The sequence below is a fragment of the Choloepus didactylus genome, chromosome 21 (assembly GCF_015220235.1).
Source record: "Choloepus didactylus isolate mChoDid1 chromosome 21, mChoDid1.pri, whole genome shotgun sequence".
Classification (NCBI taxonomy): domain Eukaryota; kingdom Metazoa; phylum Chordata; class Mammalia; order Pilosa; family Megalonychidae; genus Choloepus; species Choloepus didactylus.
The window spans coordinates 41,400,651-41,413,218 of record NC_051327.1 but is presented as its reverse complement, the minus strand read 5'-3'; the positions used below and the strand labels follow the sequence as shown (position 1 = coordinate 41,413,218).

The 12,568-nt window shown below is 43.0% G+C and overlaps 1 protein-coding gene across 4 annotated transcripts in view; it reads left to right on the top strand.

Moving 5' to 3' along the window:
- IQCK (IQ motif containing K) overlaps window positions 1-12,568 on the top strand; it is a 145,515-nt gene that overhangs the window by 131,110 nt on the left and 1,837 nt on the right. The gene's annotated exons all lie outside the window — the stretch shown is intronic.

The window sequence follows — 12,568 nt, the reverse complement described above, 5'->3', positions numbered from 1 at the left end:
ATCCTAGAAATTGGGTGCTAATTGGGTTGAAAAATAATACCTGAAGGCCTCTTATATACGTATATGACTGAATTGAGAGTGTGAACCAATCTCCTCCTTGTGATCTCAGGCCCCAGCACTGTTGTGGGTTCATGTCTGTGACTGATGGCCATTTATTGATGCAACTTCTCTTGGCGGTGGATGAGCATCTCTTGGATTCTTATAATTCCATTTATTTTTTCTGCCTGTTCTTGTAGACTGTGAGCTCCCAGACTATGCCCTAAAAATACTGAGAGCTAATATATTTTTAAGTGCTTCATTAGGGAGCAGACTCAGTGCTGAGCACTTCACATGCCTTGCCCCCATTGTCCTCCCAGCACCCGGAGGAGGCAGGTGCCATTCTCAAACCTGAGCCATAGTTGACACGGGGCCCTCAGGAAGTAGGCACTGAATGAAGGTTGAATGATACCACACTCTTCCCCAAACAGGCCAGACAGCATGGGTCACCCCATAGCACAGTGGTGAGGATACTGATTCCCAGGCCCCACTCCTGGAGATTCAGATTCTAAAGGTCTGGGGCAGGACCCAAGCACCTGTATTTTTAATGAGTGCCCCAGGCCATCCTTTATGCAGACAACTCTGGGGCACAGGCTGGATGACCCTGTAGTACCTGCATTTCCTCTCGCCTAACCATCCTACATCCTGCCATTGCTGGCTGGGAGGTTTTGCTCCGGGCTCCAGATGGAGTCCTCCGCCCCGTCCCTGGCTGGAATAGGAGAGGATGAGGGCGACCAGGACGAGAGATTTCAGGCAAGTCTCATTGGTATGCACGGCCTGACTTGTCCCACTGCCTTTAATTGAAGCTGAAGGGCTGGCACATCTCTCTGGGATTTTCCACTCTCCCAGCCCTTCCGGAACTGGCTGGGGACCAGCCTGCCAAGGGGACAAGGGGAGCAGGGGTTCCGAGGCATGTCTGTTGGTGTTGGCAGCCAAGCGCGGAGATGCCTCTAACCGGAGACGGACACCAGGTTCTTCCCGGGGTCCCTGGCTGCCTCCGGCCTCCCTCTCCCTCCCCCCTCCCCCCCTGTACCGAGTCCCCACCTGGGCAAGGCTCGGACACCACAAAGAGGAAGATCACTAAGGAGAGGTTTAGTTCGTTTCTCAACTTTTAGAAAAGTAATCCCTGCACGTGTTTCTCATAGTTAAAAAGATATAGAGGATAAGACAAAAGGGCTCAAAAGAGAATCACAGCGCTTGTGGCACTGTCCCCCGTCCCTGGCAGAGGCCACCACTTTGAACTCTTAGCTCGTCTCCAGGTGGTCACTTCTGTCACTGACAGGTTTGTACTTTCAGTTTGAGACATTATCTACTAATTTCCTGCCACCAGGCATGAGGATTAGCTTATTTATATCCCATCCTCACCATCCCAATATCTTTATTATATTTCAAGTAATACAACATCTTCAATTTCAAGTAATATAACATCTTTTTTTTTTTTACTTCACCACATACAGAGGTGACAATATAACACAATTAATTATAAAGAAAACATCCATGTAACTACCACCAAGCTTAAGAACTAGTATACTGTGGACACTTTTGAAGTCCCTCTTGCCCCCATGAAACCACTTACCTGACCTTTTTTTTTTTTTTTTTTTTTTTTTTTTTTAAATCATCATTTTATTGAGATATATTCACATACCACGCAGTCATACAAAACAAATTGTACTTTCGATTGTTTACAGTACCATTACATAGTTGTACATTCATCACCTAAATCAATCCCTGACACCTTCATTAGCACACACACAAAAATAACAAGAATAATAATTAGAGTGAAAAAGAGCAATTGAAGTAAAAAAGAACACTGGGTACCTTTGTCTGTCTGTTTCCCTCCCCTACTTTTCTACACATCCATCCATAAACTAGACAAAGTGGTGTTTGGTCCTTATGGCTTTCCCAATCCCATTGTCACCCCTCATAAGCTACATTTTTATACAACTGTCTTCGAGATTCATGGGTTCTGGGTTGTAGTTTGATAGTTTCAGGTATCCACCACCAGCTACCCCAATTCTTTAGAACCTAAAAAGGGTTGTCTAAAGTGTGCATAAGAGTGCCCACCAGAGTGACCTCTCGGCTCCTTTTGGAATCTCTCTGCCACTGAAGCTTATTTCATTTCCTTTCACATCCCCCTTTTGGTCAAGAAGATGTTCTCCGTCCCACGGTGCCAGGTCTACATTCCTCCCTGGGAGTCATATTCCACGTTGCCAGGGAGATTCACTTCCCTGGGTGTCTGATCCCACGTAGGGGGGAGGGCAGTGATTTCACCTTTCAAGTTGGCTTAGCCAGAGAGAGAGGGCCACATCTGAGCAACAAAGAGGCATTCAGGAGGAGACTCTTAGGCACAAATACAGGGAGGCCTAGCCTCTCCTTTGCAGCAACCGTCTTCCCAAGGGTAAAACTTATGGTAGAGGGCTCAACCCATCAAACCACCAGTCCCCTATGTCTGTGGTCATGTTAGCAACCATGGAGGTGGGGTAGGCGAATACCCCTGCATTCTCCACAGGCTCCTCAAGGGGGCACTACATCTTTTTTTTTTTTTTTTTTTTTTTTTTTTTTTGTGTTTTTGGTTTTTTTTTTTTTTTTTTTTTTTTTTTTTTTTTTAACTTTCCCTTCTTTTTTCAAATCACCTGTATGAAAAAAAAAGTTAAAAAGAAAACAAACATACAATAAAAGAGCATTTCAAAGAGACCATAGCAAGGGAGTAAGAAAAAGACAACTAACCTAAGATAACTGCTTAACTTCCAACATGTTCCTACTTTACCCCAAGAAAGTTACATAATATAGCAACATTTCAGTGAACTTGTTCCTACTACAACCATCAGAAATTAACAGACCATAGTTATTTCTGGGCATCCCCAGAACGTTAAATAGCTTATCTGTTCTTCCTGGATTATTGTTCCCCCTTCCTTAATTGCTCTCTACTGCTAGTTCCCCTACATTCTACATTATAAACCATTTGTTTTACATTTTTCAAAGTTCACATTAGTGGTAGCATATAATATTTCTCTTTTTGTGCCTGGCTTATTTCGCTCAGCATTATGTCTTCAAGGTTCATCCATGTTGTCATATGTTTCACCAGATCGTTCCTTCTTACTGCCGCGTAGTATTCCATCGTGTGTATATACCACATTTTATTTATCCACTCATCTGTTGAAGGACATTTGGGTTGTTTCCATCTCTTGGCAATTGTGAATAATGCTGCTATGAACATTGGCGTGCAGATATCTGTTCGTGTCACTGCTTTCCGATCTTCCGGGTATATACCGAGGAGTGCAATCGCTGGATCGAATGGTAGCTCTATATCTAGTTTTCTAAGGAACTGCCAGACTGACTTCCAGAGTGGCTGAACCATTATACAGTCCCACCAACAATGAATAAGAGTTCCAATTTCTCCACATCCCCTCCAGCATTTGTAGTTTCCTGTTTGTTTAATGGCAGCCATTCTAACCGGTGTTAGATGGTATCTCATTGTGGTCTTAATTTGCATCTCTCTAATAGCTAGTGAAGCTGAACATTTTTTCATGTGTTTCTTGGTCATTTGTATTTCCTCTTCAGAGAACTGTCTTTTCATATCTTTTGCCCATTTTATAATTGGGCTGTCTGTACTATTGTCATTGAGTTGTAGGATTTCTTTGTATATGCAAGATATCAGTCTTTTGTCAGATACATGGTTTCCAAAAATTTTTTCCCATTGAGTTGGCTGCCTCTTTACCTTTTTGAGAAATTCCTTTGAGGTGCAGAAACTTCTAAGCTTGAGGAGTTCCCATTTATCTATTTTCTCTTTTGTTGCTTGTGCTTTGGGTGTAAAGTCTAGGAAGTGGCCTCCTAATACAAGGTCTTGAAGATGTTTTCCTACATTATCTTCTAGGAGTTTTATGGTACTTTCTTTTATATTGAGATCTTTGGTCCATTTTGAGTTAATTTTTGTGTAGGGGGTGAGGTAGGGGTCCTCTTTCATTCTTTTGGATATGGATATCCAACTCTCCCAGCCCCATTTGTTGAAAAGACCATTATGGCTCAGTTCGGTGACTTTGGGGGCCTTATCAAAGATCAGTCGGCCATAGATCTGAGGGTCTATCTCTGAATTCTCAATTCGATTCCATTGATCTATATGTCTATCTTTGTACCAGTACCATGCTGTCTTGGCAACTGTGGCTTTATAATAAGCTTCAAAGTCAGGGAGTGTAAGTCCTCCCACTTCGTTTTTCTTTTTTAGAGTGTCTTTAGCAATTCGAGGCATCTTCCCTTTCCAAATAAATTTGATAACTAGCTTTTCCAAGTCTGCAAAGTAGGTTGTTGGAATTTTGATTGGGATTGCATTGACTCTGTAGATGAGTTTGGGTAGAATTGACATCTTAATGACATTTAGCCTTCCTATCCATGAACATGGAATATTTTTCCATCTTTTAAGGTCCCCTTCTATTTCTTTTAGTAGAGTTATGTAGTTTTCTTTGTATAGGTCTTTTACATCTTTGGTTAAGTTGATTCCTAGGTACTTGATTTTTTTAGTTGCTATTGAAAATGGTATCTTTTTCTTGAGTGTCTCTTCAGTTTGTTCATTTCTAGCATATAGAAACATTACTGACTTATGTGCATTAATCTTGTATCCCGCTACTTTGCTAAATTTGTTTATTAGCTCTAGTAGGTGTATCGTTGATTTCTCAGGGTTTTCTAGATATAAGATCATATCATCTGCAAACAATGACAGTTTTACTTCTTCTTTTCCAATTTGGATGCCTTTTATTTCTTTGTCTTGCCGGATTGCCCTGGCTAGCACTTCCAGCACAATGTTGAATAACAGTGGTGACAGCGGGCATCCTTGTCTTGTTCCTGATCTTAGAGGGAAGGCTTTCAGTCTCTCACCATTGAGTACTATGCTGGCTGTGGGTTTTTCATATATGCTCTTTATCATGTTGAGGAAGTTTCCTTCAATTCCTACCTTTTGAAGTGTTTTTATCAAAAAGGGATGTTGGATTTTGTCAAATGCTTTTTCAGCATCTATTGAGATGATCAATTGATTTTTCCCTTTCGAGTTTTTAATGTGTTGTAATACATTGATTGTTTTTCTGATGTTGAACCATCCTTGCATGCCTGGAATGAACCCCACTTGGTCATGGTGTATGATTTTTTTAATGTGTCTTTGGATTCGATTTGCAAGTATTTTGTTGAGGATTTTTGCATCTATATTCATTAGGGAGATTGGCCGGTAGTTTTCCTTTTTTGTAGCATCTTTGCCTGGTTTTGGTATTAGATTGATGTTAGCTTCATAAAATGAGTTAGGTAGTGTTCCATTTTTTTCAATGTTTTGAAAGAGTTTGAGTAAGATTGGTGTCAGTTCTTTCTGGAAAGTTTGGTAGAATTCCCCTGTGAAGCCATCTGGCCCTGGGCATTTATTTGTGGGAAGATTTTTGATGACTGATTGGATCTCTTTGCTTGTGATGGGTTGGTTGAGGTCTTCTATTTCTTCTCTGGTCAGTCTAGGTTGTTCATATGTTTCCAGGAAATTGTCCATTTCTTCTACATTATCCAGTTTGTTGCCATACAGTTGTTCATAATATCCTCTTATAATTTTTTAATTTCTTCAGGATCTGCAGTTATGTCACCTTTTTCATTCATTATTTTGTTTATATGGGTCTTCTCTCTTTTTGATTTTGTCAGTCTAGCTAGGGGCTTGTCAATCTTGTTGATCTTCTCAAAGAACCAACTTTTGGTGATATTTATCCTTTCTATTGTTTTTTTGTTCTCTATGTCATTTATTTCTGCTTTAATCCTTGTTATTTCTTTTCTTCTACTTGGTTTAGGATTGGTTTGCTGTTCATTTTCTAGCTTCTTCAGTTGATCCATTAGTTCTTTGATTTTGGCTCTTTCTTCCTTTTTAATATATGCGTTTAGTGCTATAAATTTCCCCCTTAGCACTGCTTTTGCTGCATCCCATAGGTTTTGGTATGTTGTGTTCTCATTTTCATTCGTCTCTATATATTTAGCAATTTCTCTTGCTATTTCTTCTTTAACCCACTGATTGTTTAGGAGTGTGTTGTTTAACCTCCAGGTATTTGTGAATTTTCTAAGTCTCTGATGGTTATTGACTTCTAATTGTATTCCATTGTGGTCAGAGAATGTGCTTTGAATGATTTCAATCTTTTTAAATTTATTGAGGCTTGTTTTATGTCCCAGCATATGATCTATTCTGGAGAAAGTTCCGTGAGCACTAGAAAAGTATGTGTATCCTGGTGATTTGGGATGTAATGTCCTGTAGATGTCTGTTAAATCTAATTCATTTATCAGATTGTTTAGGTTTTCAATTTCCTTATTGGTCTTCTGTCTGGTTGATCTATCTATAGGAGAGAGTGATGTGTTGAAGTCTCCCACAATTATTGTGGAAACATCAATTGCTTCCTTTAGTTTTGCCAATGTTTCTCTCATGTATTTTGTGGCACCTTGATTGGGTGCATAGACATTTACGATTGTTATTTCTTCTTGCTGAATTGCCCCTTTTATTAGTATGTAGTGACCTTCTTTGTCTCTCAAAACATCCCTGCATTTGAAGTCTATTTTATCTGAGATTAATATTGCTACACCTGCTTTCTTTTGGCTGTAGCTTGCATGAAATATTTTTTTCCATCCTTTCACTTTCAATTTCTTTGTGTCCCTGTGTCTAAGATGAGTCTCTTGTATGCAACATATTGATGGTTCATTTTTTTTGATCCATTCTGCGAATCTATATCTTTTAATTGGGGAGTTTAATCCATTTACATTCAACGTTAAAACCGTGAAGGCATTTCTTGAATCGGCCATCTTATCCTTTGGATTATGTTTGCCATATTTTTCCCTCTCTCTATTAATATCCTTTATTGTACCCATACCGAATCTCTTTAGTACTGAACCTTTCTCCAAGTCTCTCTGTCCTGTCTTTGTTTCTCTGTCTGTAGGGCTCCCTTTAGTATCTCCAGTAGGGCAGGTCTCTTGTTAGCAAATTCTCTCAGCATTTCTTTGTCTGTGAAAAATTTAAGCTCTCCCTCAAATTTGAAGGAGAGCTTTGCTGGATAAAGTATTCTTGGCTGGAAATTCCTCTCTCTCAGAATTTTAAATATATCGTGCCATTGCCTTCTCGCCTCCATGGTGGCTGCTGAGTAGTCACTACTTAGTCTTATGCTGTTTCCTTTGTATGTGGTGAATTGCTTTTCTCTTGCTGCTTTCAGAACTTGCTCCTTCTCTTCTATGTTTGACAGTGTGATCAGTATATGTCTCGGAGTGGGTTTTTTTGGATTTATTCTATTTGGAGTTCGCTGAGCATTTATGATTTGTGTATTTATGTTGTTTAGAAGATTTGGGAAGTTTTCCCCAACAATTTCTTTGAATACTCTTCCTAGACCTTTACCCTTTTCTTCCCCTTCTGGGACACCAATGAGTCTTATATTCGGACGCTTCATATTATCTATCATATCCCTGAGGTCCATTTCGAGTTTTTCAATTTTTTTCCCCATTCTTTCTTTTATGCTTTCATTTTCCATTCTGTCATCTTCCAGGTCACTGATTCGTTGTTCAACTTCCTCTAGTCTTGTACTATGAGTGTCCAGAATCTTTTTAATTTGGTCAACAGTTTCTTTAATTTCCATAAGATCATCCATTTTTTTATTTAGTCTTGCAATGTCTTCTTTATGCTCTTCTAGGGTCTTCTTGATTTCCTTCATATCCCGTACTAGGGTCTCATTGTTCATCTTTAGTTCTTTGAGTAGCTGCTCTAGGTGTGTCTCTTCTGGTCTTTTGATTTGGGTGCTTGGGCTTGGGTTATCCATATCGTCTGGTTTTTTCATATGCTTTATAATTTTCTGTTGTTTTTGGCCTCGTGGCATTTGCTGTCCTTGATAGGGTTCTTTTAGGGTTTGTAGACCAGTTGAAGTCCTTATCTCTAATTTATCAGATCTACAGCTTCGTGGAGTACACTTTCTCTAACTAACCAGCAGGTGGCGTCCACGAGCCACCTGTTCTCCACAAGCCAGATCTCCCCTGCTTAGCCTTTTTGGTGAGTGGGGGAGTGAGTCTTGTGGGGCCCAATTGGTGTCCCAAGCTTGCGTGTGTAGTTGGTGTTGCCTGCCCTGTATGTGGGGCGTGTTTCTGGGCAGTCGGGGAGGGGGGTGGCCCTAACAATCAAATCTCCCTGATGATCCTAGAGTTTTAAAGCTACTGCAATAGTCTAATCCTTCAGTTCAGTCCTGCCACAGTTTGTCTCTGCCACTGACCCACAAGTCTTTGGTATTGGCGTATGGCTCCTGAGACTTGCAAGTGGGCCCCTCTTCCAGGCTGTGCACCCCGGGTCCTCTGTTGAGGGATGACTGTGCTATGTCACAGGTGAGTGCCGTCCCCCCAGGGCAGTTCTGGGCTGCTGGGCTGTGTTGGGAGGCTCCCAGTCTGCTCAAATGATGGCTGAATGGGGCTCTGTTAATTCACACTGCTCCCCCTTCCCAGCTCTGGGACATTCAGCTGAGGTTGCAGGGAAGGCTAATGTCCACGCCCAGTTTTGTGGTGTGTGCCTGTTATTTGAAGCACTTCCGTCACACTGGGTTGTCTGGGGCAGCTCTGGGCTATGGGGCTGGCGATGGGCAGGAGTGTTTCCTGTCCACCAGGATGGTGGCTGTGAGCGGACACCCCCCTTTTCTTGGGAAGTTGTGTTGTTTAGTGAATTTTCTCAGCCACTGGATTATTGCCTTTTGTCTCAGAGCTCTCTTATTTCTGCTCTTGACTTGACGTGCCCAAATTTCAATTCTTTGAAGCTTTCTGTATTGAGCTTCTTAGAGTAATTGTTTTAGAAAAAGCAAAAAGGATTTAAAAAAAAAAAAAAAAAAAAAAAAAAAAAAAAAAAAAAAAAAAACGGCCCTCCTCAGAGATCTAATGGGTTATTGAAATGCTAATGGACAAAGCAACCAGGGCCATTAAGGAAAGGTGCCCTGGGCAGAGAGATCAGCCTTGCTTCGGGATTTGCATATGCGCCTCAAGGCCTGATCTCCGCCCTTCCCCTTTCTGTGTTCACCAGAACTCCAAAAATCCTCTGCTTTTACTTTGGAGCTTCTCGTGTTGTTTTCCTTCTATGCCCGTCTCCTCTCTGCTGGGCTGGCTGCTCTCAGAGTCTCTGGTGTCTGGCCTCAGTCTATCTATGGTTGGAGTTTGAATCAGTAGAATGAGTTTCCGATGAGAGCAGCCACTGCAATTCTCCCTTCTCCTTCCTGGAGCTGACAGCCCCTCCTCCCCCGGGACTGAGCCTGGCAGGGAGGGGCGCGGGTCCCCTGGCCGCAAAAACTTACAGATTTCGGTGATCTCAGCAGTTCCACGTTTTCATGAGTGTTGTATGAAGTATGCCCAAAGACAGATTGCTCTGTGGTGTCCAGTCCACGCAGTTCCTGGCTTTTTACCTACTTTCCTGGAGGAGTAACTAAAACATACAGCTCACCAGTCTGCCATCTTGCCCCGCCCCCTTACCTGACCTTTTGAGAGAATCATTCTCTTGCTTTTGTTTAGGGTTTTTTTCATCTTTGTAGGCATCACTCAGCATTTAGATTTTAATACAAATACAGTAACTATATGTGTGCTGGTTTGCATATATTATGTCCCCCAGAAAAAGCCATATTATTTAATGCAGTCTTGTGGGGGTAGACATATTAGTGTGGATTAAGCTGGAACCTATTGGTTCAGTATTTCCATGGAAGTATGGCCACGCCCATTCAGTGTGGGCCTTAATTAGTTTACTAGAGCCTTATATAAGCTCAAACATAAGGAGCTCGCTGTGGTAGCTGAGACAAGGCATTTTGAAGACTGCCGTTGGAAGCTGATGCAGACGTTTTGGAGAATGTCATTTTGAAATGCAAACTGGGAGCAAGCAGATGCTAGCCACATGCCTTCCCAGCTAACAGAGGTTTTCCAGACGCCATCGGCCATCCTCCAGTGAAGGTACCCGACTGTTGATGTTTTACCTTGGATACTTTATGGCCTGAAGACTGTAACTGTGTAACCAAATAAACCTCCTTTTATAAAAGTCAATCCATTTCTGGTGTTTTGCATTCCGGCAGCATTAGCAAACCGGAACAATATGGATCACTCTATGACTTGCATCTCTTTCCTTAACATTGTTAAACTAATCCCAGTCGATCCACTTAGCTGTGGTTTATTCATGTTCACTGCTGTGCATCACTGTCCAAATAGACCAAGAGATATTTATCCACTCAGCCACCGATGGACACATGGGCTGGTTCCTGTTTTCTGCTGTCATGAGCACCCTGATTCGGGAATGCAGGAGTGGGATGGCGGCACTGGATAGAATGTGCCTCTTCAATTTCACTTGATAATGCCCATCCGTTTTCCAGTGTGGATGCACCAATTGACAGCCCTCACCTCCTGAAATCCTAATTTAATTGTCGAGGGTGGAGGCTGGGCCACTGGACTATTCAAAGCTCCCAGGTGGGGCTCCACATGCCATCTTTACTTCCAGTCCATCACCTCTAGACTCCCCTTTATCCTCCACTTCGGAGGAGCCTCCCTAGCATCCCTTTCCACTCTCCTCCTCTGAAGATGTTTTGTAAGGCTCTCAAAGAGATAATAAGGGTCTTTCCCTAGGCAAGGCCAGAGTGGAGGGGATGGCTAAGAAGTTATCAAGGCACTGACAGAAACTGATGAAAATACCTGGACAAAGGCACACAGTTGAATTCTTCCTTTAGGCAGACTTGAGGAACGAAAGGAAACCCCAGGGCTGGGAATCCCTGGCACTCTAACCCCTCTGCCCCCATTAAGCCGATCCTACTAATAGCCTGGAGAGAGTGTGTCTGCCAGTTGTAGGCCAGAGAGAAGAGCTTCCTTGAAATGGCTCAAATGTTGACACCCACAGGCAGTCAGAAGATGCCTTCAAAGTTAAGGGGAACTCGAGACTCCTCTAAATTATTCTGAGGGTCCAAGTTCCTCAAAGCCGCTGCCTGCCAGCACTTTCGGGGGCACTGCGTCCATTTCCCATTGCCACACAGTGCTGTGAGGTTCTTGGATTGTTTTTGAGTCATCCTGCTGATCTCTCTGGCTGAGAAAGAGCAGCTGAGTCAACGACTGCAGGAGCTTGAGTTACTCTAAGGCCTGTCCACTCTTCCCAAGGAGGGAGAAGGGAAAATCCATCCCGAGTCAGATACTTTCAGAAGTTGTCACAACAAGTCCCCGTAACCACACTGCAAGGTGTTTTCTTTCCCCTGGTGCACAGGAGAAAAAGTGGCTCGAAGTTGGCGCCACATGGCTAGCGAGCAGCTGGGCCAGGGTCTGACCCCAGAATGTTCTCTTTTCTCCGCATCTCGCAGATGACTGGGGCTTGTGTTCCTCCACCTCAAGGGGGAACTTTGAATAAATACGAATGCCCAGGTCGCAGACTAATCATACCAGGATTTCTGGGGTGAGACCCTGGCACCAGTAACTTTCAGAAGCTCCCGTGATTCTCGGATGTATTCAGGCTACAGGGCCAGCGGCCAGTGGTCTCTACGTGAGTCTGCATTAGCATCACCCGGAAGTCTTATTAAAACACGCTTTCTGGGTTTTACCCCCGTTTGAATCTGTGTGTCTGGGGCGGTCCCTGACTTTGCCTTTCTAACAAGTTCCCAGTGATCAAAATGTTGTTGGACCCCCAAGAACACATCTTGCAGCTCTAAAAGTTACACGATGCTGCACAAGTTTACCTGCGTTCTCCCAAGGGCCACCGTGAGGCTCAGAGCAGGGCGCCATGGAGCTGGCCCCGCGACTGCACACATCTTTTCCCACCTTGTGCCACCAGGCTCGGAGCTTGAAATGGGTTATGGAAATGGGCAAATGCTAATCAGGATCCCTCGCAGTTGGGTGTTAAACATTTGCCAGCACATCACTGATCCTGTGGGATATTCTGAAGGCCCTTAGCAAGGTGGGGACCATCTGTAGTCATTGATTATCATCATCATTTGTGTCTAGACAGATAAGGGCCTTCACTGGGGTTGCCAGGAGAGCTTCTCTCATTCTCTCTCTCTCTCTATATATATATATATGAACAAAAAATGTAGATGTCTTGAAAATACTTCACCAGATTTTCCTGTGACCACGGGCTCCACGTGTTAAGAATAGTTTTTCTGGTTTGATCTCTCAATGCAATTATTATTAATATGCAAAACCAAATGATGAACACATTGTAAATCTTGATAGTTACTAAGCAGAGGAAGTTTTCCCACACTGAGCAGTGCCAGGATGGGGAGAGGTTAAGAAGGCAGGGCTCAGACAAACCACCAAGTGCAAGAGTCTTCTCTGGCAGACCCGATTCAGGAAGTACACGGATGGAAGATGAAGGCAGGCAAATTGATTTTCTTGGAATGATCCATGCCCAAGACTCCTTGGAAAGTCTTTGTGTTTCCCCAGGGATGGGGGTACCCCCAGTTTGAAGACCACTGGGCTTACTTGTGCTGCAGAAAGCACTCAACAAGCTTCTGTCGGGAAATAACTGCGTGGTAGGTGGGGGGGCAGAACCTCACCCCCGTGCTCGGGG